General features: G+C 44.9%; 1 protein-coding gene across 1 annotated transcript in view; it reads right to left on the reverse strand.

Moving 5' to 3' along the window:
• Positions 1-14,670, reverse strand: part of LOC137520706 (unconventional myosin-XVIIIb-like) — an 816,938-nt gene extending 802,268 nt beyond the window's left edge. The window contains exon 1 of the mRNA XM_068238990.1: positions 14,536-14,670. The gene's annotated coding sequence lies outside the window, so the exon portion shown is untranslated. The remainder of the gene's footprint in view (positions 1-14,535) is intronic.
• Positions 14,671-15,324: the final 654 nt, after the last annotated feature.

Genomic DNA, 15,324 nt, shown 5'->3' on the forward strand with positions numbered 1-15,324 from the left:
CCATTCCTCTTTACAAAACATCTTTAGTTCATTCAGGTTTGATGGCTTCCGAGCATGGACAGTTCTCTTTAACTCACACCACAGATTTTCAATTATATTAAGGTCTGGGGACTGAGATGGCCATTCCAGAACATTGTACTTGTTCCTCTAGATCAGGGGCCTCAAACTCAATTTACCTGGGGGGCTGCAGGAGGCAAAGTCAGGATGAGGCTGGGCCACATAAGAAATTTCACAATCGCGGCGCATCACCGCCTCTGCCGCCCCTCTCACACTTCCTTCACAGAGGGGTGGGGAGAGGCAGCGATCCGTGCAGCGATTGACGTCAGGAGGGGCAGAGCTGAAGCTGAAAGCTCTGCCCCTTCTAGGAAATGCTGGCGGATTGCCCCCGGGCAATTTGGGGGCTCTGCAGCCCTCGTTTAGCGGCGGGGATGCGGCGGATTACTTGGGAGCACTGAAGCGGACTAGAAGGAAGCTTTTGCCGGTGAGGGCCACAAAATATTGTATCGAGGGCCGCAAATGGCCCGCGGGCCGCGAGTTTGAGACCCCTGCTCTAGATGAATGCCTAATGGATTTTGAGCGGTGTTTAGGGTCGTTGTCTTGTTGAAAGATCCAGCCCTGGCACAGCTTCAGCTTTGTCACTGATTCCTGGACATTGGTATCCAGAATCTGCTGATACTGAGTGGAATCCATGCGTACCTACACTTTGACAAGATTCCCAGTCCCTGCACTGGCCACACCACCATATTTTACTGTAGGTAGCAGGTGTTTTTCTTGAAATGCTGTGTTTTTCCTCCATGCATGATGCCCCTTGTTATGCCTAAATAATTTTAGTTTCATCAGTCCACAGCACCTTATTCCAAAATGAAGCTGGCTTGTCCAAATGTGCTTTAGCATACCTGAAGCGGCTGTGCTTTTGCTGTGGGCGGAGAAAAGGCTTCCTCTGCATCACTCTCGCATACAGCATCTCCTTGTGTAAAGTGCGCTGAATGGTTGAACGATGCACAGTGACTCCAGATGATGTTGTAGGTCTTTGGTGCTGATCTGTGGGTTGACTATGACTGTTCTCATCAATCGTCGCTTCTGTTTATCTGAGATTTTTCTTGGTCTATCACTTCTTCGAGTCTTAACTTGAACTTAGCTTGTGGTCTTCCATTTCCTCAGTATGTTCCTAACTGTGGAAAGCTGAAATCTCCGAGACAGCTTTCCGTATCCTTCCCCTAAACCATGATGGTGAACAATCTTTGTCTTCAGGTCATTTGAGAGTTGTTTTGAGGCCCCCATGTTGCTACTCTTCAGAGAAAATTAAAAGAGGAGGGAAACTTACAATTGACCCCTTAAATACTCTTTATACTCATTGGATTCACTTGTGTATGTAGGTCAGGGGTCACTGAGCTTACCAAGCCAATTTGAGTTCCAATAATTAGTTCTAAAGGTTTTAGAATCAATAAAATGACAACTGTGCCCAAATTTATGCACCTGCCTAATTTTATTTAAACAATTATTGCACGCTTTCTGTAAATCCAATAAACTTCATTTCACTTCTCAAATATCACTGTGTGTGTCTCCTATATGATATATTTAACTGACATTTTTTATCCTAACAACCAATGATTTATACAGGAAAATCATGACAATTAACAAGGTTGACCAAACTTTCGCATTCCACTGTAGGAGATCCTGAACTGAGCATAGACACACTATTTATTCTAACATCCAACCATTCACTCATCCTCTAAAGTATTGTATTATTTTGTTCGCCCCATCCCATCTCTATTCATCATTTCAAGGCCCTCTGCATGTACTTCAAATAGTCAGCCAGGTTTTATCGTTAAGGTGGCTCCACTACGTGAATTCTTGTCTGGTCAAAAACAGACTGACAAACACTCATACTGTCCAGGTCAAACCATCAAGCTATTCACTCTACCATTTTTATCCATACCATGCCCTTTTACACCCTTGCAGGTTACTGTCAGATACCGCTTCATCTGCTTCACATCCCTCAAGCTCAAAAAAACTAAACCTACTTGCTATCCAATCCGTTAAATTGGGTCCCTCTGGTACTTTCCATTTTTTAGCCTTCGAGTTTGACCAGGATGTCAGCAAATCCCGGTGAAGTCCTGTGCTGTAATGCAAGTATGCGAGAACACTTTTAGCCAAGCACTGAAAAGTGTAGTCATTCATAATGATGAATGACATACCTTTCCACTGTACCACAATAGTTCACGCTCTGAGAGACATTGCATTGTGCTGACTTTATATACCAGTGCTACTCAGATATGTGAACTGACCCTAAACCACACTACTGCATCTCCTGAGATTGGTGGTCCAATGAGTAAGCACACAACCGCTTTAGCAAACCCGACCCCCATGTTCCTGAGAACTCATATTAATTATCCTGCTGAAACACAGTTGTTGTAACAGGCAGCGGGAGTGTAAATAGGTTGCCCGTCCCCCGGAGACCACTGAGTAAACAAAGTTTATAGCAAATACCTGCCTGTGCACAGATGAATCCATCAAAATGAACGTGCCACAGAATTGATTCACTGCATTAAGCCATCCTTAGATTGTGCCTTGTAAGCATCCCTGGAGAAATTGTGTACCTCTGAGCTGCCTCTCTGTTATCTGCAGCTATTCCTAGAAAATCAATCAATGTGAAAGTGCTGTGGTGGAGAACAGATAGGAAATGAAACAAGCTGGGACTGAGTAAATGGCTCTCTGGAAATGCTAGCGGCACCCAGAGTGACTTTTTACTCATTATTAAAACTGCAAGAGGTCATCCCTTCTGTCCTAAATTCTCTGAAAGTAAAATCATATGTATAGGTTCACGTAGCTAGGTTCATGTTACGTTTTTTTTTAAGCCCTTGGAAAACCAAAACAATGGAAATTATAATAGTAATGACAAATTTGCGTATACAGTAAACAATACAAAAGATAAGGGGTGGACAGAAAGCTTTTTTTCATGAGAATGAGCTTAAAACTGAAAGGACACCTGAAGTAAGAGGGCTATGGAAGCTGTCGTATTTATTTCCTTTTAAAACAATACAAGTTGACTGCCAGTCCAGCTGATCTGTTTGGCTGCAGTAGTGTCTGAATAACACCAAAAACAAGCATGCAGCTAATCTTGGCAGATCTGACAATAATGTCAAAAATGCCTCAACTGCATATGCTTGTTCTGGGTCTATGGCTAAAAGTACTAGAGGCAGAGGATCAGCAGGATAGCCAGGCAACGGTTATTGCTTAACCTCCTTAGCGGTAAGCCGCCGCCGGAGGGTGCCGCTCAGACCCTGCTGGGCCGATTTAAATAAATGTTTTTCTTGCTGGACGCAGCTAGCACTTTGCAGCTAGCTATCCGGTGCGGCGCCCCCCCCCCCCCCCCAGACCTTGTGCGCTGCCTGGCATATCAGTGCCAGGCAGCGCCGAGGGTTGGATCCGGAGTCCCAATGATGTCCCGACGTCGCTGACGTCATCCCGCCCCGTCGCCATGGCGACGGGGGAAGCCCTCCAGGAAATCCCGTTCTTTGAACTAAATTTCCTGATCGGAGATCGCCGAAGGCGATCGAAGCGGGCGGGGGGATGCCGCTGAGCAGCGGCTATCATGTAGCGAGCCCTGGGCTCGCTACATGATTTAAATTTTTTTTTTTTTTTTTTTAAACTGCTGCGCTGCCCCCTGGCGGTATTTTTCATACCGCCAAGGGGGTTAATGATCCGAGCTAAAAAAGTAAAAACTCTGATCCCTAACATGAAAACCCCACTCCAATACCTGCCTCTTACCCCTATTTTAGATGCTTTTTTGCATTTTAGGCACTTTTTGCAAGAATATGTGAATTTAAATACGAATGCTGTAAGTAAAAGGGATTGTGTGCTAATTGACTTCACACACCTGAGAAAGCACCAAGTGACTTCCATGCCTGAGCAGTCCAGCCCCCCCCCCCCCCCCCTTCCATGCGTCCTTCATTTTACATTACATACAGTGGTTTGCAAAAGTATTCGGCCCCCTTAAAGTTTTCCACATTTTGTCACATTACTGCCACACACATGAATCAATTTTATTGGAATCCCACGTGAAAGACCAATACAAAGTGGTGTACACATGAGAAGTGGAACGAAAATCATACATGATTTCAAACATTTTTTACAAATCGATAACTGCAAAGTGGGGTGTGCATAATTATTCAGCCCCCTGAGTCAATTCTTTGTAGAGCCACCTTTTGCTGCGATTACAGCTACCAGTCTTTTAGGGTATGTCTCTACCAGCTTTGTACATCTAGAGACTGAAATCTTTGCCCATTCTTCTTTGCAAAAAAGCTCCAGCTCAGTCAGATTGGATGGACAGTTTGTGAACAGCAGTTTAAAGATCTTGCCATGGATTCTCGATTGGATTTAGATCTGGACTTTGACTGGGCCATTCTAACACATGAATATGTTTTGTTTTAAGCCATTCCATTGTTGCCCTAGCTTTATGTTTAGGGTCAGTGTCCTGCTGGAAGGTGAAACTCCGCCCCAGTCTCAAGTCTTTTGCAGACTCCAAGAGGTTTTCTTCCAAGATTGCCCTGTATTTGGCTCCATCCATCTTCCCATCAACTCTGACCAGCTTCCCTGTCCCTGCTGAAGAGAAGCACCCCCAGAGCATGATGCTGCCACCACCATATTTGACAGTGGAGATGGTGCATTCTGAGTGATGTGCAGTGTTAGTTTTCCGTCACACATAGCGTTTTGCATTTTGGCCAAAAAGTTCCATTTTGTTCTCATCTGACCAGAGCACCTTCTTTCACATGTTTGCTGTGTCCCCCACATGGCTTGTGGCAAACTGAAAACGGGACTTCTTATGCTTTTCTGTTAACAACGGCTTTCTTCTTGCCACTCTTCATTAAAAGCCAACTTTGTGCAGTGCATGACTAATAGATGTCCTATGGACAGATTCCCCTGCCTGAGCTGTAGATCTCTGTAGCTCGTCCAGAGTTACCATGGGCCTCTTGGCTGCATTTCTGATCAGCGCTCTCCTTGTTCGGCCTGTGAGTTTAGGTGGACGGCCTTGTCTTGGTAGGTTTACAGTTGTGCCATACTCCTTCCATTTCTGAATGATCGCTTGAACAGTGCTCCATGGGATGTTCAAGGCTTTGGAAATCTTTTAGTAGCCTAAGCTTGCTTTAAATTTTTCAATAACTTTATCCCTGACCTGTCTGGTGGGTTCTTTGGACTTCATGGTGTTGTTGCTCCCAATATTCTCTTAGACAACCTCTGAGGCCGTCACAGAGCAGCTGTATGTGTACTGACATTAGATTACACACAGGTACACTCTATTTAGTCATTAGCACTCATCAGGCAATGTCTATGGGCAACTGACTGCACTCAGACCAAAGGGGGCTGAATAATTACGCACACCCCACTTTGCAGTTATTGATTTGTAAAAAATGTTTGGAATCATGTATCATTTTCGTTCCACTTCTCACGTGTACACCACTTTGTATTGGTCTTTCACGTGGAATTCCAATAAAATTGATTCATGTTTGTGGCAGTAATATGACAAAATGTGGAAAACTTCAAGGGGGCCGAATACTTTTGCAAGCCACTGTATGTGGACCAGTACACCGTGATAGCCAGATGCCGTCACAGAGTGATTACTTTTGGTCCCTGAAGGTTTGATCCAAATTAAAAGGTCATGAGAGGTCAGTTGCATGCATACACCCGTCTGCTACAGGTTCCATGCCGGCTGGTTCATATGGTAGGGTTTAGCATGGAGGTGGTGCTTGTAATGAGGTGGTGTACCGAGCCAGGCTGTTCATCCTCTTGTTCATCCATAAAATACATTCTTGATAGATCATATGCCTCGAGCTCCCTATTTTTTTTACTGTTGGTAGTAGTTTCCATGCAGCAGTGGCGTAGTTAAGGAGCTGTGGGCCCCAATGCAAGTTTTACATTGGGGCCCCCCAAGCACTCTATACATAACAATTGATACAGCACACCAAAACCTGCCAATGGCAATTATAGTTTCAGAGGTGCAAGAAGGGGACAGTGAACAGTTTGTTAATAATTACCACTATTCAAAGTATCTATAGAAGTGATTATTATGAGCACAGGACCAATAAAGAGCTAATACTGTGGTTGAAGGAGGGCCCCTTTGGCCCAAGGGCCCGATGCGGTTGCAACCTCTGCACCCCCAATTGCTATGCCCCTGCCATGCAGGACTTATGCTGTACAATGGCATTTCTGCATATTTCTTTGTTTACCTGCACTACCACTGCTCTCCTCACTCATTATTAGGTTTATGCACAAAAGATTGGTGGGAGCTTATGCAGGTCACTATGCTAGTACACTATGCCAGTAGAGAGATACTCAAAAAGATAGAAGCAAAAACAATTTTCGCCAAATTACAAAGTCAAGGTTTTCTGGAGCAACTTAGAAGAAATAACCTGAAAAAGAAACTCATGTATTATGAAAACTTCATTATTGACTGCTACTGCATAGGCGCACACAACAACTCACGAGTCATGACCCAGCTTGGGTCAGTGAGCTTCTGCAAACTAAAAGCAGCATACTGAAGGAGACTGGGGCCTTAGTGTGGGATCTGACAAACTTCAAGGGGCCGGAAGAAGCTACAAGTGCGTAAAGTTGTTGTTTTTTTACACCTCAGTTTTCCTTTAATGAGACACTGAAGCGAAAAAAAAAAAATATGATATAGTGAATTGGTTGTGTACTATGAATAATTGCTAGAAGATTAGCAGCAAAGAAAATATTCTCATACTTTTATTTTCAGGTATATAGTGTTTTTTCTAACATTGCATTATTCTATAATATGTGCAGATTACACAACACTCAGCATTCAAAATGAGTCTTTCAGAGCAGTCTGTGAAGTAATGACCTCTCCTCTAGCAGAGAAAAAGTAAACAGTTCAATTACAGTTGAGATAATAAAAGTCAGATAACAGCCCTCTCCACTAGTAAGACTTAGTCGGAGAGCTTAATGGCTTGTTTGCATAGAGATAACAACTGAAGTTTCTCAACTCTTCCTGTACTGGAAACAATTAGACTGATGTATCTGATATTAATGTTTTATTTCTTAGCTGTACTACACACACAAATCATAATATCATAATTTTTTTTTCGCTTCAGTGTCTCTTTAAAAAGTCACTAGTCCAGAACTGGCAAAAGGAAGAAACACCAGCACCTTCCAGAAGGACCTCAAAACTCACCTTTTCACTCTTGCCTACCCTCCCCCCCCCCCCCCCCCCCCCCTCACTAGTGCTCTAAACCTGCAGCTGAACTCTGGTCCACTACCTTTCGTGTCCCTACCTCTCCCTCTAGATTGTAAGCCTTTGGGCAGGGTCCTACTCCTTATGTCTCCTACCTGTTCAAGCACCTCCATTACAGTACACCCATCCTATAGATCTGAGTGAACTCGACTTGCCTAATCTCCATGCTCCCCTCCAGTGACTGACTAAGCATTACCTTGTACTCATACTGTGCTGCGTGATCTGGTTTGATTGTATTCCTGTATTATCTTATTGCTGTATCTCACCCCTAAATATTTACCTGCGACTCAAGTGCGGTAGTATATATGATTAAATGCCCGTGTGGCAAATGTTATGTGGGTGAGACTACCCAGAGACTTAAGAAAAGAATGTCGTCGCATAAGTCAGCCATACGCAATAAATGTATGGATCAGGCGGTATCGGAACATTTTACACTTGCTAGACACAATGTTAGCCAATTGCGGGTTATGGTGATTGAGGGTGTCCCCCGTACTGTTAGGGGAGGTGACAGAGAAAGATTGTTGCTAAAAACTGAAGCCAGGTGGATACGTGAGTTAGACACTGTCAGAACGGGTCTCAACAAGGATTATGACCTCAACTTCAATCTATAGCAGTATTGTTTGTGTTATCTAAATGTTCCTTATGTCGTTTTGATTTCTTTTACTTTTATATCTACAGATCATGTCATTTACTCCGGTGGGCGCCTTCCGGTCTCCTGCGCGGCTAGATGGGGTGAGTTTCACACAGCTTTTTTTATTATTGGCCCCAGTTTGATGTTTACTAGCGTCTCCTAGGTGATGAGATGCGCGGACATCACGGAGTGGGGTAGGCTGTTACGTGCCGCTCCATTGGTTGGTGTCAACACGTTAGTTGGCGTCACGGAGGGGCGTGGCCTTGTTCGCCGCTCGTATGCTGTGTGCGGCTCATCTTGGCGGTGTGGGAGATCGGTGGTGTCTGCGGGTGAGCGGACCTTGGTTATGTTATGCAAGTATACACCCTTATAGAATAAATTATGCTGCAAGTTGATGCGGAAGTTTGATCCGCTAACTTTTTTCATGTTTACAATTGTAATTTTGTTGAATGGGTGATAACCAATAGGATGCTTTAGATTAGTCAGGTGGTGAGCCCCGTGCATAATAATGAGGAGTTCCCCATCAGGTCCGCTTTTGACTTTCTGTTCAGTGATTGGCTGATCACTTGTATATATAGTGCATGTCATGTTATATGTGGTTAATGCTGGGCGGCTTGAAAAAGGGCAGGAGCCCGAAACAGCTGACTGTTGCTGCTGATAGCATTATGTTTTAACTTTGTTTAATAAAGACTTGAAAACGACTTCAGGATTGTGCGGACCTCAATCGATTGCTTTGCTGTATACACTCTGGCGGTACCCAGAGGGAAGGTCCAGCACATCTAGTCCCTTGCTTTAGGGACTTGGTCTTTTGTGTGCGGTTCCACTACAAACAAGTCCCTAAATATTGTCTGTAACCTTAACCAATGTCCAGTGCTGTGTAATATGTTGGCGTTTTATGAATACAATAAATAAATAAATACTGGAGCTAGAATGTGGGGCAGATATGGAATTTCCAAATTCTTCCCTGCTGGAGGTGGCTAGGAGAAAATGGCTTTCCGTAATACAAATATGAATAGTAGAATCAAAAAGGCGAAGAAGAAAATAAGCGTAGAGAGTACAAACATACTATGGGGCAGGGGTCTGATGGGGGTGAGGTGGAAGGGGGGGGGGGGGGCTTTGGGGTATTTTGCACATGTATTCTGGCAAATGTGTATCATGAACAGATTAGACAATGATGCAAATGCATACTGTGGCCAGAGGAACGAGATGATGAAGCTACGGTAATTATTCTCGGCCTAGTACACTAAGCTGATATTTTATGGAAAATAAGTTGCTCACGCCTTTGCCTACAGATTTGTGCACATGTGTAAGTCTTGTGAATCCGTTTTTGCCGTGATTGATTCATCCCTATTGACAGTCAATGGATGCACCTCCTGCCAGCTGTCCTTGCGAGAAAAGCATTACTGAATTGATGTCTACTTCGTCAGGAAATGTGCAATGCAAGGCTAAAGCAGGTACTCACACTGTGTCTGCAACAACTGAATTAGCTGCAAGAGAACTTGGAACTGTTGTAATTGCTGATACTCCTGATTCTCCATCCTCTAAATATAGTATGTGAAGTGCTCTGCACTGCTTCAGTCACCCAGGTTCAAATAATGCAGGTCACTGTCCAAATGAAATCTGCATGTTTAGGGCTGGATTTACCATAAGGCACTTTAGGCACGTGCCTACAGGCGCCTGATGATGAAAAGGCGGCTCACTCCCCTCCCCAAGCACCTCCCTCCTTCCCTATACAGAGTCCTGATGAGAGGTGTAAATGAGAGGTTACTCACCGTGCTCTCTGCAATCCACTGATGAAATCTCCCTTCTGTCAGGAGCACCTCTTGCTACCTAATACTGAGGTTCCTCTAGCTACCTACTTGGGGGCCCCCCTAGCTACTTAATATTGAGGGTACTTCTGGCTACCTAATGCTAAGGAGCACCTGTAGCTACCTATGATGGGCAAGGGAAGTAGGGGAGAGGTGACAGCCGGGCCAGCCAGCACAATAGTGGTGCGGTTCAGTGGGGGGTTGTAGGTTCGGTGAGAGCAAAGTCTAGGGTGCCAGGACATCTGTGCCTATAGGCTCCTGTGAGGTAAACATTTGTTGCAATACATCGCTCTCTTACCCTACAGCCAGCCAGTTACAGCCCCCCTCCAAAGCAAGGGTTAACAGTAAAGTTAAATTTGTAGTTTTCTGATATCTCCTGATGGAGAGCTCCCTCCTGGCCATTCATTTAAGTTCACATGACATCTTATGCTTCCCCACCATAATGTGTCACTGTTCTAAATCCCACCAAAGAAATTATATGATACCATATGATCAAGCTGTTGGAACTGGGAACAGTAATGTAGTTGAGGGAGCCATGAAAAAGCCTGTGCACTTCATCAGATGAGAGCATGCCACCAGAAAAAGTGATAGAGCGGCAAACTTCAGCATGTGGCTGTACTAGTACTCAGCACTGGGACAATTCCACTCCAAATGGCTGTGCTCGGTGAACAGTTTGTTAATAATTACCACTATTCAAAGTATCTATAGAAGTGATTATTATGAGCACAGGACCAATAAAGACCTAATACTGTTTTTGAAGGAGGGCCCCTTTGGCCCAAGGGCCCATCCATCCATCCATCGACCCATCCCCAGACCCTCTCACAGCTCCAAGGCTTGCGAGGTGATAGTTACACTACTGTTCCTAATATCCGGTCTGTGCCATCCCCAGACCCTCCCACAGCTACCAGGCTTGTGAGGTGATCGTTACACTACTGTCCCTAATATCCTGTCTGTGGCATCCCCAGACCCTCTCACAGCTCCAAGGCTTGCGAGGTGATAGTTACACTACTGTCCCTAATATCCTGTCTGTGGCATCCCCAGACCCTCTCACAGCTCCAAGGCTTGCGAGGTGATAGTTACACTACTGTTCCTAATATCCGGTCTGTGCCATCCCCAGACCCTCCCACAGCTACAAGTCTTGTGAGGTGATCGTTACACTACTGTCCCTAATATCCTGTCTGTGGCATCCCCAGACCCTCCCACAGCTACCAGGCTTGTGAGGTGATAGTTACACTACTGTCCCGAATATCCTGTCTGTGGCATCCCCAGACCCTCCCACAGCTACCAGGCTTGTGAGGTGATAGTTACACTACTGTCCCTAATATCCTGTCTGTGGCATCCCCAGACCCTCTCACAGCTCCAAGGCTTGCGAGGTGATAGTTACACTACTGTCCCTAATATCCTGTCTGTGGCATCCCCAGACCCTCTCACAGCTCCAAGGCTTGTGAGGTGATCGTTACACTACTGTCCCTAATATCCTGTCTGTGGCATCCCCAGACCCTCTCACAGCTCCAAGGCTTGCGAGGTGATAGTTACACTACTGTTCCTAATATCCGGTCTGTGCCATCCCCAGACCCTCCCACAGCTACAAGTCTTGTGAGGTGATCGTTACACTACTGTCCCTAATATCCTGTCTGTGGCATCCCCAGACCCTCTCACAGCTCCAAGGCTTGCGAGGTGATAGTTACACTACTGTTCCTAATATCCGGTCTGTGCCATCCCCAGACCCTCCCACAGCTACAAGTCTTGTGAGGTGATCGTTACACTACTGTCCCTAATATCCTGTCTGTGGCATCCCCAGACCCTCCCACAGCTACCAGGCTTGTGAGGTGATAGTTACACTACTGTCCCGAATATCCTGTCTGTGGCATCCCCAGACCCTCCCACAGCTACCAGGCTTGTGAGGTGATAGTTACACTACTGTCCCTAATATCCTGTCTGTGGCATCCCCAGACCCTCCCACAGCTACCAGGCTTGTGAGGTGATCGTTACACTACTGTCCCTAATATCCTGTCTGTGGCATCCCCAGACCCTCCCACAGCTACCAGGCTTGTGTGGTGATCGTTACACTACTGTCCCTAATATCCTGTCTGTGGCATCCCCAGACCCTCCCACAGCTACCAGGCTTGTGAGGTGATCGTTACACTACTGTCCCTAATATCCTGTCTGTGGCATCCCCAGACCCTCCCACAGCTACCAGGCTTGTGAGGTGATAGTTACACTACTGTCCCTAATATCCTGTCTGTGGCATCCCCAGACCCTCCCACAGCTACCAGGCTTGTGAGGTGATCGTTACACTACTGTCCCTAATATCCTGTCTGTGGCATCCCCAGACCCTCCCACAGCTACCAGGCTTGTGAGGTGATCGTTACACTACTGTCCCTAATATCCTGTCTGTGGCATCCCCAGACCCTCCCACAGCTACCAGGCTTGTGAGGTGATAGTTACACTACTGTCCCTAATATCCTGTCTGTGGCATCCCCAGACCCTCCCACGGCTACAAGGCTTGTGAGGTGATAGTTACACTGCTGTCCCGAATATCCGGTCTGTGGCATCCCCAGACCCTCCCACAGCTACAAGGCTTGTGAGGTGATAGTTACACTACTGTCCCTAATTTCCTGGCTGTGGCATCCCCAGACCCTTCCACAGCTACAAGGCTTGTGAGGTAATATTAAAGTTAAAAAACAATCCGCTCCCGGATCTGAAGGGAATGGATCGTAACTGATGGGAACAGATCCAATGTTGACCTATTTATACAACAGAACCTATGGATCCGCTCACATTCATCCTTTTGAACGCATCCGTTCCGCACGATTCCGTAAGTTTGCTGCTGGACCACTTTTTCTGGACCGCTGAGCCCAGTGAAATGGAAGCTGAAGCGCTGAATTGAGGGCAATGAGAAAACGGAACGTTTCATCACACTAGTGAAGAAACAGGCCATTCTAGCCAGCAAAATCCACTTTGGCGATGGGGGTCTGGGGGGATGTGGGTAAATGGAACAGAAGCAGCTGAACAGCAATGGAGATCCATTTTTACAGATCCATTTGCCACTTAATTGCCAGTGTGTACCGGGCCTTACACTTCTGTCCCTAATATCCTGCCTGTGGCAGCTGCCATGCCAACACAAAGCACCACTTGCATAGAATAAAGGCGGTATGGGGGATTCAATGTTAATGCTTTACAATGTGTTCCAATCCCAGCTTATTACCCCAGAAAGCATATCCATGTGGTCCCTACTGGCTGTCTACAGCATAGCTATAGGGGGTGTTGACAGCATTAGGATCCCAGGAACAGAGGGACCATCTGAGGTCTTTCTTCAACTTAATGATCAACTCTATATATGCTTTGAGTAGTGGTTATAATAAACACTCTGTTCCCCTCCTCCTCCCACACTGTGGCTATGCAGGTATTGACACTTTGTACCATGTGATTTTTATACATACAGTGTTTGGGAACCCCAGTGTAAAATTTGCGCTGAGGCCGATAACTTTGTAGCTACACCTACTGGCTGATCTGTCATGCTTTACTTTCTAATCTCCACATACATAAACAAGGAGTCTAAAGGTTCATACATGCGCAATTCTGGTTGCCCACCAGTTCCAGCACTGTACAGTATGCTAGTTTCTTAAGTGACCTAGCACCTAGGTTCTCAACGTGTGGTACAAGTACCCCACGGGGGTACTTCTGATGGTACTATGGGGTACTCGGGCTTGATATACTTAACCAAGAATAACAAATGTAGAGTTTTGGAAAATGATAAATCTCATTTAAACAACAACAAATTAGTTTTTTTAGCTAATTAAAAGCAATAGTATATGCTTGGAAATTGAAAAGAACCAATTATCATGTACTCTGTTTAAATATATATTTGTCAAGGGGTTCTTGTGCTAATGTTTACTATGCTAGGGGGTACTTGGTGAGTACAGGGCTCTAACAGGGGTACATACCAATAAAATGATGAGAAACACTGGCCTAGCAGACCTGAGAGGAGGACACTTATACACATGCTAGACTCTACCAGCCACCTCAGTCGAGAACAGTCTAGCTCTAGCATATATATGAAACTTATGTGGCGTGTAATCCATCCTGTATTGAAATATATTTTTAGCAGGTATAACTAAAGAAAACGTAATAAAGATTTCAGTAGAATCTTTCAGCCTTTCCCTGAGAGCAGAGAAGCAGTTGTGCCTTTGCTGAAATCAGGATTGACACTCAATAGACGTTAATTACTGATTCGGAAATTTAAAATCAAACAACAGAAAATGATTATTGAGTTCTGACCAGAGCAAATAGTAGCAATGTAGAGAGCAAGAGCCAGAACAAGCAGACACCGCTCACAGGGTTAGATCACTCATACATCAGCAGAACGATGCTGGCCTACAGTGAGCTATGACTGGCATCAGGAAAGCATAGACAAGTGTTCTTAATAATCCTTGTCAGAAGAACCTCCTTTCCACAGTGCAACAATGCAGGTCGCTGTAACACACTTTCCCTGGCTGGGTATTGACACATGTACCGAATATTTTATTCCTTGCCTGTAGCTCAATTTCCTCACTGAAGCCAAAACTTTGGAAAACACAGGAAAGCATTTTAGTTTATTGCTCCTAAATAAGGGACAAGCAAAGAGTAACCTTTTCAGTGTTTAAACAAAATCCTCAGGATAGAGTTTTGGGTCCTTACTCCTTTCTGTAATGTAGCATCTCACAGATCTGACAGTGTAAACATGGAACCACTTACAACAAAGTACTCTGGGTTTTGGAGCCACATTTTCTCACAATGTTTCATAGTGACTTTTAGCTAACTAAAAAAAAATTAATACTGGCAGTGATAAGAATCCATTGTGTTACCTCTTTATAAAGGTCCCAGTGTTGGCTCAGCAGCAGTTTATAATCCAGAAAACCAAGGATCCTAAAGGAGGGTGGCAGCTATAGGTCCTACAAAGCAGAAGGAGCAGGCAGAGGGAGAGTGACTAAGTTAGGATCACTGGGACACATTACAGCCTGATCCTCCCCCTTTTCTTTCCAAATATCTGGAGTGTGATAGGGACAGCTGAGTGGACACAAGTCATTGCTATAAATATACTTCACCAGCTTATGGTCTGGGGGAAGGGAAAGGAGATATTTTGACAGGACTTGCTGCTGTGAGATGGGTTTAGCAGAGCCTGTTCTCCTCAAGATTAAGCATGAAAACAAACACAAGTCAGTATCAGTGATTGGATTGCTCGGTCTGGATATCATTACATGCTCTGCTACACTCCTATCGGCACCATCATGACACCTTTAGCAGTGGTGTTCATTTCCAACCTATCAGCCACAATAATTAGCCTGGTGTGTGGGAGCCATGATAAACTATTACACTTTCCCCCCTCAATATTTTTCAATTTTTTTTAATTTATATTCATTGCTATTATATTATAATATGTTTTTATTATATTTTCAGTTTGTTTTCTGTTATTGATTAGACTTGCGCAGTCTCTTTAAAGGGGTACTGCAATAAAATAAAATATATATAAAGAAAAAAAAAAGGCAGTTCAACTCACCTGGGGCTTCTACTGCCCCCGCAGACATCATGTGCCCGCGCCGGGACAAATTGGTCCTCTTTCCCCTGTTACTTCCGTTTTTTTCTCGATTTTAATG

The sequence above is a fragment of the Hyperolius riggenbachi genome, chromosome 1 (assembly GCF_040937935.1).
Source record: "Hyperolius riggenbachi isolate aHypRig1 chromosome 1, aHypRig1.pri, whole genome shotgun sequence".
NCBI lineage: Eukaryota > Metazoa > Chordata > Amphibia > Anura > Hyperoliidae > Hyperolius > Hyperolius riggenbachi.